This window comes from Pongo pygmaeus, chromosome 8, assembly GCF_028885625.2.
Source record: "Pongo pygmaeus isolate AG05252 chromosome 8, NHGRI_mPonPyg2-v2.0_pri, whole genome shotgun sequence".
In the NCBI taxonomy this organism is placed as follows: domain Eukaryota; kingdom Metazoa; phylum Chordata; class Mammalia; order Primates; family Hominidae; genus Pongo; species Pongo pygmaeus.
Genome location: NC_072381.2, coordinates 111527169 through 111540143, shown reverse-complemented (window position 1 = coordinate 111540143; position 12975 = coordinate 111527169). Strand labels below are relative to the sequence as shown.

General features: G+C 38.7%; 1 long non-coding RNA gene across 1 annotated transcript in view; it reads right to left on the bottom strand.

The window, feature by feature from the left end:
• Positions 1–340: 340 nt before the first annotated feature.
• LOC129006858 (uncharacterized) overlaps positions 341–12975 on the bottom strand; it is a 49710-nt gene continuing 37075 nt past the window's right edge. Inside the window, exons 2-5 of the long non-coding RNA XR_008492101.1 lie at positions 5191–5303; positions 4459–4506; positions 2023–2100; positions 341–504 (exon numbers count right to left, since the gene is read on the bottom strand). This is a non-coding gene — a long non-coding RNA (uncharacterized LOC129006858). The remainder of the gene's footprint in view (positions 505–2022; positions 2101–4458; positions 4507–5190; positions 5304–12975) is intronic.

The following is a 12975-nucleotide window of genomic DNA, read 5'->3' as shown; positions in this document are numbered from 1 at the left end:
TTCCTGTTGTTACTGAGTGTTCTTCGTGTGTGTGTGTGTGTGTGTGTGTGTGTGTGTGTGTTTGTGGTGGGGTGGTGGTGGTGGAGTTCCTACATGGGAAGGAGTTGGATAGGATTTATGACAATGTCGAGTTATATAATTTTTAGCAAGTTTATCTCTTGTATTACTTTTGCAAGGAGAGATACAATAGGGAACATGATCAATATATTACAGAATATTATCTCCAGTGGAACACAATTTATAAAGGGCTGAATGAGAAAAAGAATACAAGATCAACAGTTAAAAACCTAGTGTCTTAGTCTATTTGGGCTGCAATAACAGAATACTACAGACTAGGTGCTTGTAAACAACACACATATTTTTTTTTTTTTACATTTCTGGAGGCCAGAAAGTTCAAGATCAAGGCACAGTCAGACTTAGTGTCTGGTGAGGGCTCACTTCCTGGTTCATAGCTGTCCATCTTCTCACTGTGTCCTCACATGGCAGAAGGGATGAAGAAGCAATCTATAGCAAGATTGATTTTATATGTATATAAGAAAAGAAAGCAAAAAATATCAGACTCATTGGTGAATTTAGTGGATCAAGCCACAAGAAAAGAATGCAGACTTCTAGAAGATAATAAGTAATATATAGCAATTAAATAGTTGAACCTCAACTTGCTTCTAAACTTCTTTATAGCTAAAGAGTCTCAAATTTAAGTGTCTTCACTTAGTGACTTTGCCTTGTCACTTGGAATTGAAAGTTTGTTTTCAAAGTAGAAAACAAAAAGCAAAGAACAGGAATAAATTATATTTTTAGGGGAAATAAGAGAAGAAACTGCAGAAGTTTAGAGAAACTTAGGAAACACAGCCAGAGGATTCTGTTTGATCAAAACTACACATTTTAAACTCCTGGATCTAGAGACCTTACTTGAAATGTATATCTCTTCTTCTCTCCAACACTGTATCTATGCAGTTCCCTACTTTGATATGAATTATAATCACAAAAATGATATTATAGTATTTGTTCTTCCCCTGTGGATCTAAGATATGTCTGCCAACTAAGAGATTTGCCGAATATAGAAACAAAAGAAAAAATAACATCTGGATTACAACATCAGAGCACTTGGTTTAAATGGGAATTTGTTTACTTTGGAGATGGACCAAAAACAACATCATAGAAACCCTTAAACCATCAGGAATAGAAGAGCCTCACATCTGGCATCTTTTCTACTAAAACAGGAAATTCTTTTTTTTGACTAAGATGTTGCCCGCCTTGGCTGGGTGCAGTGGTTCACGCCTGTAATCCCAGCACTTTGGGAGGCCGAGGCGGGTGGATCACGAGGTCAGGTGATCGAGACCAGCCTGGCTAACACAGCGAAACCTTCTCTCTACTAAAAATACAAAAAATTAGCTGGGCATGGTGGCACGCGCCTGTAGTCCCAGCTACTCAGGAGGCTGATGAAGGAGAATCACTTTAATCCGGGAGGCAGAGGTTGCTGTGAGCTGAGATCACACCACTGCACTCCAGCCTGGGCAACAGAGTGAGACTCCAACTCAAAAAAAAAAAAAAAAAGAAAAAAAAATTGCCCGTCTTACTAAGTGTACTCTACAGGATTTATTTGAACCAAAAGTACCTGTACTCGTAGAATAGTAGTACTTCGGCTCAAGAAAGTTAAGTCAAAAGAGGCCTTGAGGGGACCAACATTTTCCAAATAAGAAAACTGATGTCTGGTAGGGTGCCATGCTTTCTCAAAGCAGCTTGATGACAGAGCCAGGGCTTCAAGTCTCTAGTGACCCTGTATGCAACCCTTTGAGAGACTGTCCATGTGTCATTTTATATCTACATTCTCAAAACTGTAGTGTGTTTTATAACTCAGAGTGTCAGAGTTAATCGAAAGTCAAAAGAAGAAAGTATCCAATTGAACATCTAAAAGAAAACAGATTTCAAGTAGGCACACATGGAAGGAGAATTACCTGTGTTTCTGCTTTAGAAAGCGTTTGGGGAATGAGGCTAAGCACTTAAGAGTTAGTTAATATTTACCACGCTGTGTTATAATCACAGGAATCTGAGCTGATGCTGTTGGGTAAAAATGGTCTCCATCTTTTCAGAAAGCAGCTTCTACCCAGCCATGGGGATGGAACAAACAAGACCATGAAGAGACATGACTGAATTATTAAAAGCCTCATCTACTTATATGGATTAATTGTGAGTTCTGAATCAATATTTTATCATTTTAGCTAGTGAAAAATTTATGAGACAGCCCCTTTTTTGCAAGTGCCCCAGTATAATTAAAAGAGATCTAACCTTTCAATTGGCATATTTTTCTGCTTATACCTAGATGACATTGATTAGCTAAGCCCTAATTGAGCTAGGAACAGTCTCTTAGACCCTCTTTACTCAGTATCATTGTACCCATATTCCCTGTATACACACAATGCTTAATGTATTAATTTATTTACTCACTAAGAAAACACGTGTTGAGTATTCAAACGAAAATCACTGAAACAGATGCCATGGGGTATATAGTGATAAGAGATACATAGTCCTGGTCCACCCACAAAACCCAGATATCATTATGATTAAGCACCTACATGTAATCCAGCTTTTCTTAGGTCACACCACTGTGTATATATGTGTGTGATGTGTGTTTTTGTGTGTGCGTGTATGTGTGTGTATGCAATGGATGTAGTTATTGATTCACGATAACAAAACAAAAATCCTAAATTATCCTGCCTCCTACTTAACATTGTCAGATATATTCTATATCCTCTTTTCAGTATCTTTCCTAAGATATTACTTTTTTGAAAGTTCTCAAGAAGTGATCCACATAGAAGCAGTGTAAAAAAATGGATGTCAGCATGAGCTTGGAATTTGAATCCAGACTACACAGCTTAATAGTTCTGAGACCACAGACAAGTTTCCTAATCACAGTTTCACCATTTGTAAAATAAAGATAAACAAAGTACCTCCCTCCACATATTTGTTATAAAGATTAATGAGAATAAAAATGTTTGGTACAGTGCCTGATGTAAAATAAGTGATCCATTGTTATTTATTATAAATATGTGTCTAGTTTTATGTATCATGTATTTCATTGGCTCTGAAGTGCATTTTTTTCTATTTCAGCATCTTTGAAATTGGGATGTGATTTAGAATCTACAGTGTCTCAAACGTGATGAAAGAGAGAATTATATGAAAGAGAGAATTATATAAAGCACATATTTATATAACAATAAATGATATGTATTATCATGGGCTCATGGACAATCACGTCAGCAATGTTAATATTTCTATCCTTTTATTCCTTCTTGATCCGGTTCAGTGTGGTGAGTCAATGTTTAGGTCCAGGTATCATGATGTGGGCTTTATAGCTGGGACCCAACAAGACTTCTTGCTGTGCTGTTGTTGTTGTTGCTGTCTGCTGATACCTGAACTGGGGTGTCTAGCCGTCAAGATCTGGTACATCAAGGTAACTATGGACAGCATTAAGGCCTATTACTACAAGAGCGATTTGAGCTTATTATGACAAAAGTCAGTGTAATTTCTGCTAATGTGGGAGATCTTTGGCTATACCTTTGTATCACACTCTGTTGCCCACAACTCAAGGCAGTTGTGCCTGGGACCCCTTATACTTGAATGTATTCATTAAATAGCTCGTTCAGGTTTGGTTTGCAGACTGTCCTTGAGCTCAGACTGGAGGGAGAAGTTAAGTGACTGGCAATGTGTGCTTATCACACATTGTCCCCTTTCTCAGGAAAATATGAATATTTGACTCTTATTCAAAGACAAATTGTTTCCTAGGTGTCTGATCACTCCCAAGTTGCCTGTGTGTGCTGCACAAATATCACAGCAGAGCGTTCAGGTGGGGATGTGCAGTGTGTGGTATGGCGGTCCTGGTGTCTGTTCCTGTGCTGTGTGTTTCACTTGTCTGCTCAGGTGCATTTCCTGCATTTCCCCTGCTTGGCTTCATATCATAGGGGATTGACCCCTGCAAACACTGTTTCCCAGGACTCCCTCTCCTTCTGGCTTCCAGCTAGGTCTGGCCAACGGTGAACACTCACAAGAGCTTCAACAGAGGGAGAAAGGAAAAACCTGGGTTAGTTCTCATTTTCTCTGTTTTTGGCAGTGTTGTTAGAGAGGACTGCATGTCTCCTATGGTTCCTGTTCTTGCTGGACATCTCCCCTTGACCTCACCTCCTACCATTTCTACCCCACCAAGGTAACCAGTTTCTCAGACTCTGGAAATTCCATTCCCTCCCTTATTCCTATAGCCTAAGGGTGATAGCAACTTTCTGCTTTTGCTAATTTGGGGGTTACCTTTTTATCAACTGTTTGGTATTTAAGCTCCTCCCACATGTTTGTAGCTAGTTTTCTATTTTAAAACCTTACTAGTTGGCTACCTGGAATGGGTTTCACTTTCCTAATATAGGCCCGTGCAAATAGACCTCAGGAGTCCCAACCCTACAAAATACCTACCCAGGTGTATCTGAACACTGGTGAAGGCAACATAGACTTGGCTTGGATCTGTAATACAGGCATATATTGAATCAATTAACAAATGGTCAAATGTGAAGACAGAGTCATTCAAGAGCCATCTGGAATGATGGAACTTTTGAACGGGCTGATAGAAAAGATGGCGAGGGTGGTGATGAATGTTTCAGTGCATGGAGTTCAGGATGAGGGGTCGCATTTCTGAAAAATGAAGCATCACATTTATAGAATAATGAATCATTTAGGCTTGGCATGATGGCTCAAGCCTGCAATCCCAGCACTTTGGAAGGCTGAGGTCAGAGGTTCAGTTGAGCCCAGGAGTTAAAGACAAGCCTGGGAAACAAAGCAAGAACCCCTCTCTACAAAATAATACTAATAATACTAATACTGCTAATAATAATAATAGTTAGAATAATGGTTCAGTTTGGAGTATGGTATACTCTGGAAGACAGGGAAGATATTACAAATTAATAACAATATCAGTGACAACTAATATTTATTTTCATTTTAATATTTGCCAAGCACTAAGTGGTCAGTATACATTCTGTAATTTATTCTTGGAAAACCTTGTAATGGAAGCATTGTAAGCCACATGTAATGATGTGGAAACCTAAGATGAGAAATGAGAGTAACTCTTTTAAGTAGAAAATGAAAACTAAGTGGCGGAGCTAAATTATCAAATATGATGCCAGCCCCATCTACTCAGCCCAGACTTACTTTTCAGCCTTCAACATGCCAAGCCGATGTCCACTTTGGGGCATTTTCACATTTGCTTTTATATCCTTGGAATGTTCTGCCTCCTGATCTTCACCTTTTCCTCTTTTTGACATCTAGAAATAGTGTATCCATGTATTTGTTTCTGATTATTTTCCCCTGCTCCTCCTACTTTAGCTAGAATATAAACTTCATAAGAGCAAGAACTTCAACTACCTTTCACTGTTGTATTGCTTGTGCCCAGAACAGTACATGGTATGGAGCTACATCATAATTATTCATTGAATAGAAGAATGGCACAAAATAGGGCTTTAGTAAATATCCATTCTCAACTCCCTGTGTGTCCAAAAGTCAGTCCCTCAGCCACTTTCAAGGGCGTAGACTGCATACCCATAAAGGTCAATGGATCTGCTTTCAGAAAAAAAAAAAAAAATAGGGCAATCTATAAGCAGCAGCATTTGGGACGATCTCTCCCAGCTAACTATTATCGTTTAGGCTGAGAAATGAGATTCGTACCCTGCCAAACTATTTATACTTTTTTGGTAATTAAAGTAATGAAGTTGTCTGGGAGCACAACACATTGTGTGCTATCCCCTCGTCCAATTCATCTGCTTTAGTTTCTGACTCCAGTTAACAGTTTTATGTAGGAAAATCACATAGAATAGTGGGAATTCATGCAGAGTCGCACACAGGAACAAGCTATTTGCTATTTCCAAGAGAGCAATGAATGAGGAAAACAGGGCTTAAGTCTGCTTTCTCTGTTTCATGCAAGAACTGTGTATTTTAAATAGGCCTGATGAGGCGTGGGGAGTTTCAGCCTAGGCAACATGAGCCCTCTATGTGGACATTGGAAGGCACTTTGTATTAAAAAATATATACATAAATGTAAACATATAGAGACAGTTTATTTTGCCAGAGATCAGCGTAGCATAAAGGGTATGTGTATTCCTATAGAAATATTTTTCTCAAACAGGACACAAAGCACTGTTTCTTTGTAAGACAAAGCCTTAGGCAGGAAATTGCCTCTAGGGTGGATAGTTTGAGCTTCTGCACACCTTCAACAGCCTCTTCCTTTCTACAAGCTCAGCCTGAGAGGCAGAAGTCTTAAGGCAGGCTCCCTTGCATCTCTTCTGTCTGGAGGCAATGGCTTTCCTGGTTCCCTACCTCTTGGACAGCAGAGACCTTGGCTGCAGGCCAGCAGGAACACAGACATGCCAGCCAGTAGGTTAGTTATGCTTTCTAATTAGTCACTGCCAATCTCTGGAACATTTTCTTTCTTTTTTTCTAATTTTTCCCTCATTTGTTTTACTATGTAAATGGCTTTCAAATTTTTCTTCAAATAATTACAAATATTCCATACCATTCCAGTTGAGGTGTAGAAATAGAGTGAAAATATGATGTTCAGAACACTGGGGAAAACCCACCAGGTTTCCTCTCGTCTGGGTCCAGACAGTATTGGGGGACAAGGTAAATAAATCTTCAGATCTGCCTATAGACACTGGAAGCCGCATGTATGAGCCAATTTTGCTGTTTTTCATGCCGATGTGTTTTACTACGACTCTCTTCACATATATCCCTTCAAAGATCACCTTCCATCCAGGTCTGATATTCAGACCATGTGTACTAGAATGGCTATGTCTGGTCTTTTATTAAAAAAGCAACAGAAATATTTCCATACCAGCTGATAAATAGCCATGCCCTGAGCCCCCTAGATTCCCCAGCTTCCCTGGCCACCTTGGCTCAGAGAACCCTTGATTTTCAGGATCCAGGTTTATATCTGGCCCCACAGGTGGTCTGTCAACCTCTATTTCAACACTGTAGATGACAACAGTTGTGACTGCCTGGCCAAGTTTAGAAGATTAGGAATAGCACTCCTGCTTCTAATAAAAAGGGGGTTCATCTTTATAGTGCCATCCAGTCTTCCCTCACTTTGGGAATAACTTAGATTCCATGAGAAGAACTAGAAGCACTGTTAGGAGACAAAGCTGCACAGCACAATACAGGCTTGGGGGTCAGCCTGAAATGCATTTAAATTTTACTTGCCAGTTGGATGAGTTTCTGCAGTTGTCTTCTCCAAACATTGCTATCATATTTTGTCTCTGAACTTCAGTAGCCTGATCTGTGAATCAGAGGGTAGTAATTGGAATGCAAGCAAGAGGAATCAAAGTGACTGATATTTGAAAAACCATTTTTTAAGGATGCAATGAAAAATAATTTACTGTAGTTCACAGAGTCAAAGGAAGAATTGAGCAATGGAGCATTGTTGGGAAGAGTAAAAACCACAGCAGAGCTGGGTGTTTCTGGACAGATGGCCGGGCTTCAACTATGTTCCATTTCCCTTTATATTTTATTTTATTTTATGTCTTGGAGACAGAGTCTCTCTCTCTCACCCAGGCTACAGTACAGTGGCACAATCTAAGCTCACTGCAACCTCTGCCTCCAGGGTTCAAGTGATTTTCCTACTTCACTCTCTCGAGTAACAGGGATTACAGATGTGCACCACCACGCCTGACTAATTTTTGTGTTTTTAATAGGGATGGGGTTTCACCATCTTGGCCAGGCTGGTCTTGAACTCCTAACCACAAGTGATCTGGCCGACTCAGCCTCCCAAAGTGCTGGGATTGTAGGTGTGAGCCACCATGCTTGGCCATTCCTTTGTATTTTATTAAGATTCATATTTTTGGGACAGAGAATCTGGTTGCGCTAATTTGTTCTGTCTGTCCCTATATCTAGGAGAGCAAGTCTGTTTTATTGGCAGCCCCAAAAGAATAGAGAAGAGGAATTTCCTGAAGAAAAGGAAAACAAGTAAACAACAATAATCAAGATATCTACTTATCCACTAGACATTAATCACAGGGTACCACAGAGTTTAAAGGAGATAACATATATCAATTGCTTAGCTTAGTATGTAGTTCAAACACTCAATAAATAGATGTTAATAATGGAATGAATGACAATAAAGTGGCATAGGAGAAATATAATATCAGTGCTATTAAAAGTAGCAGCTGCTGGGTGTGGTAGCAGGCACCTGTAATCCCAGCTACTAGGGAGGCTGAGGCAAGGAGAATCCCTTGAACCTGGAAGGTGGGGTTTGCGGAAAGTGAGCCGAGCCGAGATCACACCACTGAACTCCAGCCTGGGCAACAGTGCGAGGCTCGGTCTCAAAAAAAAAAAAAAAAAATAGTAGCAGCTGTAGCGCTGGTAGTATGGTGAGAATACAGTCTTTAGCTTTAAAAGGCTAGGTATAAGATCAATGGCAAATCTGAGACTCATTTTCTTCATCAGAGAATGAGGGATATAATAGTTTTTTTGAGTTACTAAATTAAATAACAATGTACATAAAGCACTTATGGTTCATGGCTAAGTACTAAATTTTTTATGTGTGTGTATATGTCCTTATGTGTATATATATACACCTCTACACCTAAATTTATATATCTTTATCTGACATTTATGAGATTATATCTAAGGACTTTAAAGGAATCATAAAATCCATGATTAAGGTAGGTTTGAGGTTGTGTCTATCAGTAGCCTTTCCTTGACCCCCTTCCATCTATCAATAGGCTCCCTAAGCATCCACATGTAGATAGAACTGGCATTTCATTCTATAAAATACATCTGCCTCTTGCAGTCTTTGTGCAAGAATATTGTTTCCTCATCAATTTTAAGGGTGATTTATTGTTGTTTTTGTTGTTATTATTTATTTTCAAATCCCACATTATTCAAAATTAATAACAGCTGCATCTGGAAAATGAGATCTAGATAGAGATGAAAGAATCTGCTCACGAAGCAGACCCCAGTCCTGTGTGACTCAGAGTCCACTCCATGCCCCTTTTCTCTGCTTCCTTCTGGAGAAGAAAAGCTCAGAACCAGAGGGGTTGATGTCATTAAGAACAAACGGACACTTTCCTGGTGACTTCCTTGGGAATTGCTCCTTTGCTTTCCTATCTGAAGTACACCTTGATAAAGCAGCTGGCCCTTTTGTACTGAAAAGAGGGCTTATCTCTTTTCAGGGAAATCTCTGCACTGAGTTATTCATCTTTGAAAGTAAATGAATTAATACAGTTGTCTCACTACAGAAGAGGACACATTCTATCAACCTAGGTCCCCATTATGTGTTTTGTTTTGTGATGTTCCAGAATACAAGGGGAGGAACATTAGGCAGAAATGACATTAAAACAACTTGAGGTCAATAGATGATGGAACTAAGTAGTTGTGATAGTGGTATTTTTCGCCAACAGCTGCTGTCCATTCAATCCTAGCTAGTTGTTTACCCTTTGACACACACCTAGATGTATTTAAAAGTGGTCCCACTCAACTATTGAAATAAATTGTGATGCAAAGATATAGTGTAGCACCGGCAGCTGTTCTTTTTAAAGACTCTATAATGACATGGGAGAAATCTTTCAAATATATTGTTTGGTGGAAAAAAAAAGTCAGGATTCAAACATGATGTAATATAATCTCAAATAATATGCTTATGTAAAATTTTTTAAAAGGCAACTATTCAAAATTCTACTTTCCAAATATTCTATAAGAAATATATGTTTCTTTATAGACGTAAAAACAATAACTGCTCTGCTGTTAAAGAGGGCTTCAGCAGTTCTTTTTTGCAGCCTATGGATCCTGGTAAGGAATGTCACTGGACCCACCCATCCCTGGAAATCTAGGATGCCCTTATCCCTTTTCATGAAATTTATTCTTCTACATGTGATTGCCCAGGAAGTTACTTTAGTCCACTTACCACTTAGACTTTGAGATAAGATTCAAAGTCTATACCTGACCACATTGTTTCAATTTGAATGGTGGAATCTTGCCACTCCCATACTGAATTCATACTTAGGAATTCCATTATATTCCCCAATTCATTTTTCCACCTTGTTTTATGATGTATGTACCTAGTAAGCTCTCTCCCTCTAGATTGTGGGCTCTGTAGAGGACATAGAGTGTCAGATTCTGCAATACATTCTTAGTGTCAGCAGGTCACCAAAGAGCAAACAGTGCTAAAAATTGGTATGAGCAAGGTCTTCTTAATGCCAACTGCTTTGGGATCTGCAAAGATTACTATATTCCACATCTTTTTTTGTCAAGGAGAGAACAAGGTGAGATAGATATGGTGATTATGTGTGACAAGAACACAAATAACTATTATATAGTTATAGGACAGAAGACGTGTCAGGTTCTCATAGTATAAGCAAAGACTTGAGAGATTCAAAGGAGATTGAAATCATATGGTTTAGCGGGGTTCCGAGGATGACTGATGAAGGATTTGTCCCTCATGTTGGGACTTGAAGGAGATAGAATTTGGTAGGCCGATAATAGGGTACTTGAAGCAAAATGCAAAGCATGAGTAACTGGAAAGTGTGGATAATTTCCAAAGATGGGTATGTCTCTGGAAGCCAAGATAATTTATATCTTACTGTGTCATAAGGAATAATATAGAGAATGCAGGGTACTTAAGTCAAGGTCCTATTGCAAAGGTTAGTTTGTTACAGGGAGGTTATTTTCAATTTGGTAGGAACTGGAAAATTACAAGTGGTTTTCATGTAAAGTTATGACATTACTCAACTGTGTGGAAGCCTGATTTATTTAGAAAGAATTTAGGGATGTGGATACTAATTACGGGGTTATTATATTATTTCCTTAAAGATAGAAGGAGAAACTAGATTTGAAGCATCGGGAATAGAAAGGAGAGAAATACCGAAATGCACAAAATCCATGTATCTAAGTCATAGCCGTTTTGCAAGGTACATAATGTTCTTTACAACCTGTACTTAATTTGTAACTCATGCAATAATGGATTACAAGTCTCACCTACCCACATGCATTTCTGCCTCCATGAGTACATCATTCTTCAAGCAATTCCACATCATTCTCTAGTCTGTTGTTTTGCTCATGCCATCTTTGTCCAGAATACCCTCTCAGTAGCTGAAATGCTGCTTCTCAGTATCTATTGACTCCTCCAGGAAGTTCCATTTAATTTTTCTGACAATATTTAGTCTAATATTTGATAATGCATGGTAATCTAAATGAATGCATATCTGTCTTTCCCACTAGAGCCTGAGTTCTCGCTCCCAACCTCGGGATATCTGCAAATTCAAAAAGCATTTCTTTTAAGCCCTCTAAGTCATTTCCCCAAATATTAAACAGGAGAAGGCCAAGGCCCTGTCATCCTCCAAATTAATTTCATTTTAAAATATTTATGGAAGACTGCACTCTGATGAATGCTGTGCAGGATTTTGAAAAAGTAAAATACATAGTTCCTGTTCCCAAGTTGCTCACAATATAGTGCAAAAACAAGACTAACACTTATAAAACAATTAGAGGACAAATATCATATTATATAATTAAGGGTTTAATTGTGTGGTGAAGATTTACAGGAGACTTAAGTGGAGGGAGATTGGAGAGCATGAAAAAGTCAAGAATGGCTTCATGGAAGAGATGGAAAGAAGCAAAAGAGAAATAGCAATAGGACTGGAAGGTGTTTCCTAACTAAACCACCTGCTCTGACTTTTTCCCTTGTGACGTATACCTCTGAGACTTGTCTGGGACAGATGGAGACATGAATGTGCAATGGCTCAGAGTCAGGGGATGAGGCAGGAAAGGACATGAACATAGACATTTTGAAAATAAAGAACTAAACCAGCAGTTTTATAGGACAAATCAGCTTTATATATGAACAGTTCGTTTCATCTGAAGTTAGAAATAGAGTTCAGCTGACATATTCACTGTCTCTTTCATCAAGATTCAAAAAAAGTTGGTAAACCAGGAAGAAATTGATTCCTTTATAATAATTACTAAAAGGTCCTTGTATCCAAATCTTATTTCCTCTGAACAATTCAAAGCAGTCAAGGAATTGAACTCTAGCTATTCAAATAAGACAAATTTTAAACAACTATAGACATAAACATTAATGCTGATATTTATTTGAAATTATTAGTCTTTGATCTATTTTTGGCTTATCATTCTAGAATCAGTGACAATACATGATTTGCACATTATAAAAACCTGGCTTGGCCTGGCGCGATGGCTCTCGCCTGTAATCCCAGCACTTTGGGAGGCCGAGACGGGCGGATCACGAGGTCAGGAGATCGAGACCATCCTGGCTAACACGGTGAAACCCCGTCTCTACTAAAAATACAAAAAAATTAGCCGGGCGTGGTGGCGGGAGCCTGTAGTCCCAGCTACTCGGGAGGCTGAGGCAGGAGAATGGCGTGAACCCAGGAGGTGGAGCTTGCAGTGAGCCGAGATGGCACCACTGCACTCCAGCCTGGGTGAGAGCGAGACTCCGTCTCAAAAAACAAACAAACAAAACCAAAAGCCTGGCTCAAACCAGGTATCCTCAGAAGTGAGATGTATTCCATTTCCGCATTAAAGCTGCATGATGTTAACACGGTGCATGGAACAAGAGGTTGCCATCAATGAAAACCCGCTGCAGTACTGTATTTTGTCCATAACCTTGTTTTTCTTCAATATCAAGAAATAAATTTTTATGCCGAGTTTTTTAGTCCATGAATCTGAGAATTAATAATTGTGTAGAATTGAGGATAAGCTAAAAAATCAAAATGTGAAGGTAGATTTAATATTTCTATCTTCAAATGGTTTGCTGTTTTTTTGTATTGATATTTTATGAACACCACAAGCAAAAGTATGCATATACACATATACACACACGTATATGATAGTGTATATACATGTATTTTTGCAACACACTATACTTTTCTCGTATAATAATATTGAAACAGAAAGAATATTTCTCTGAAATCTTTAGATTAATTTGCATCACTT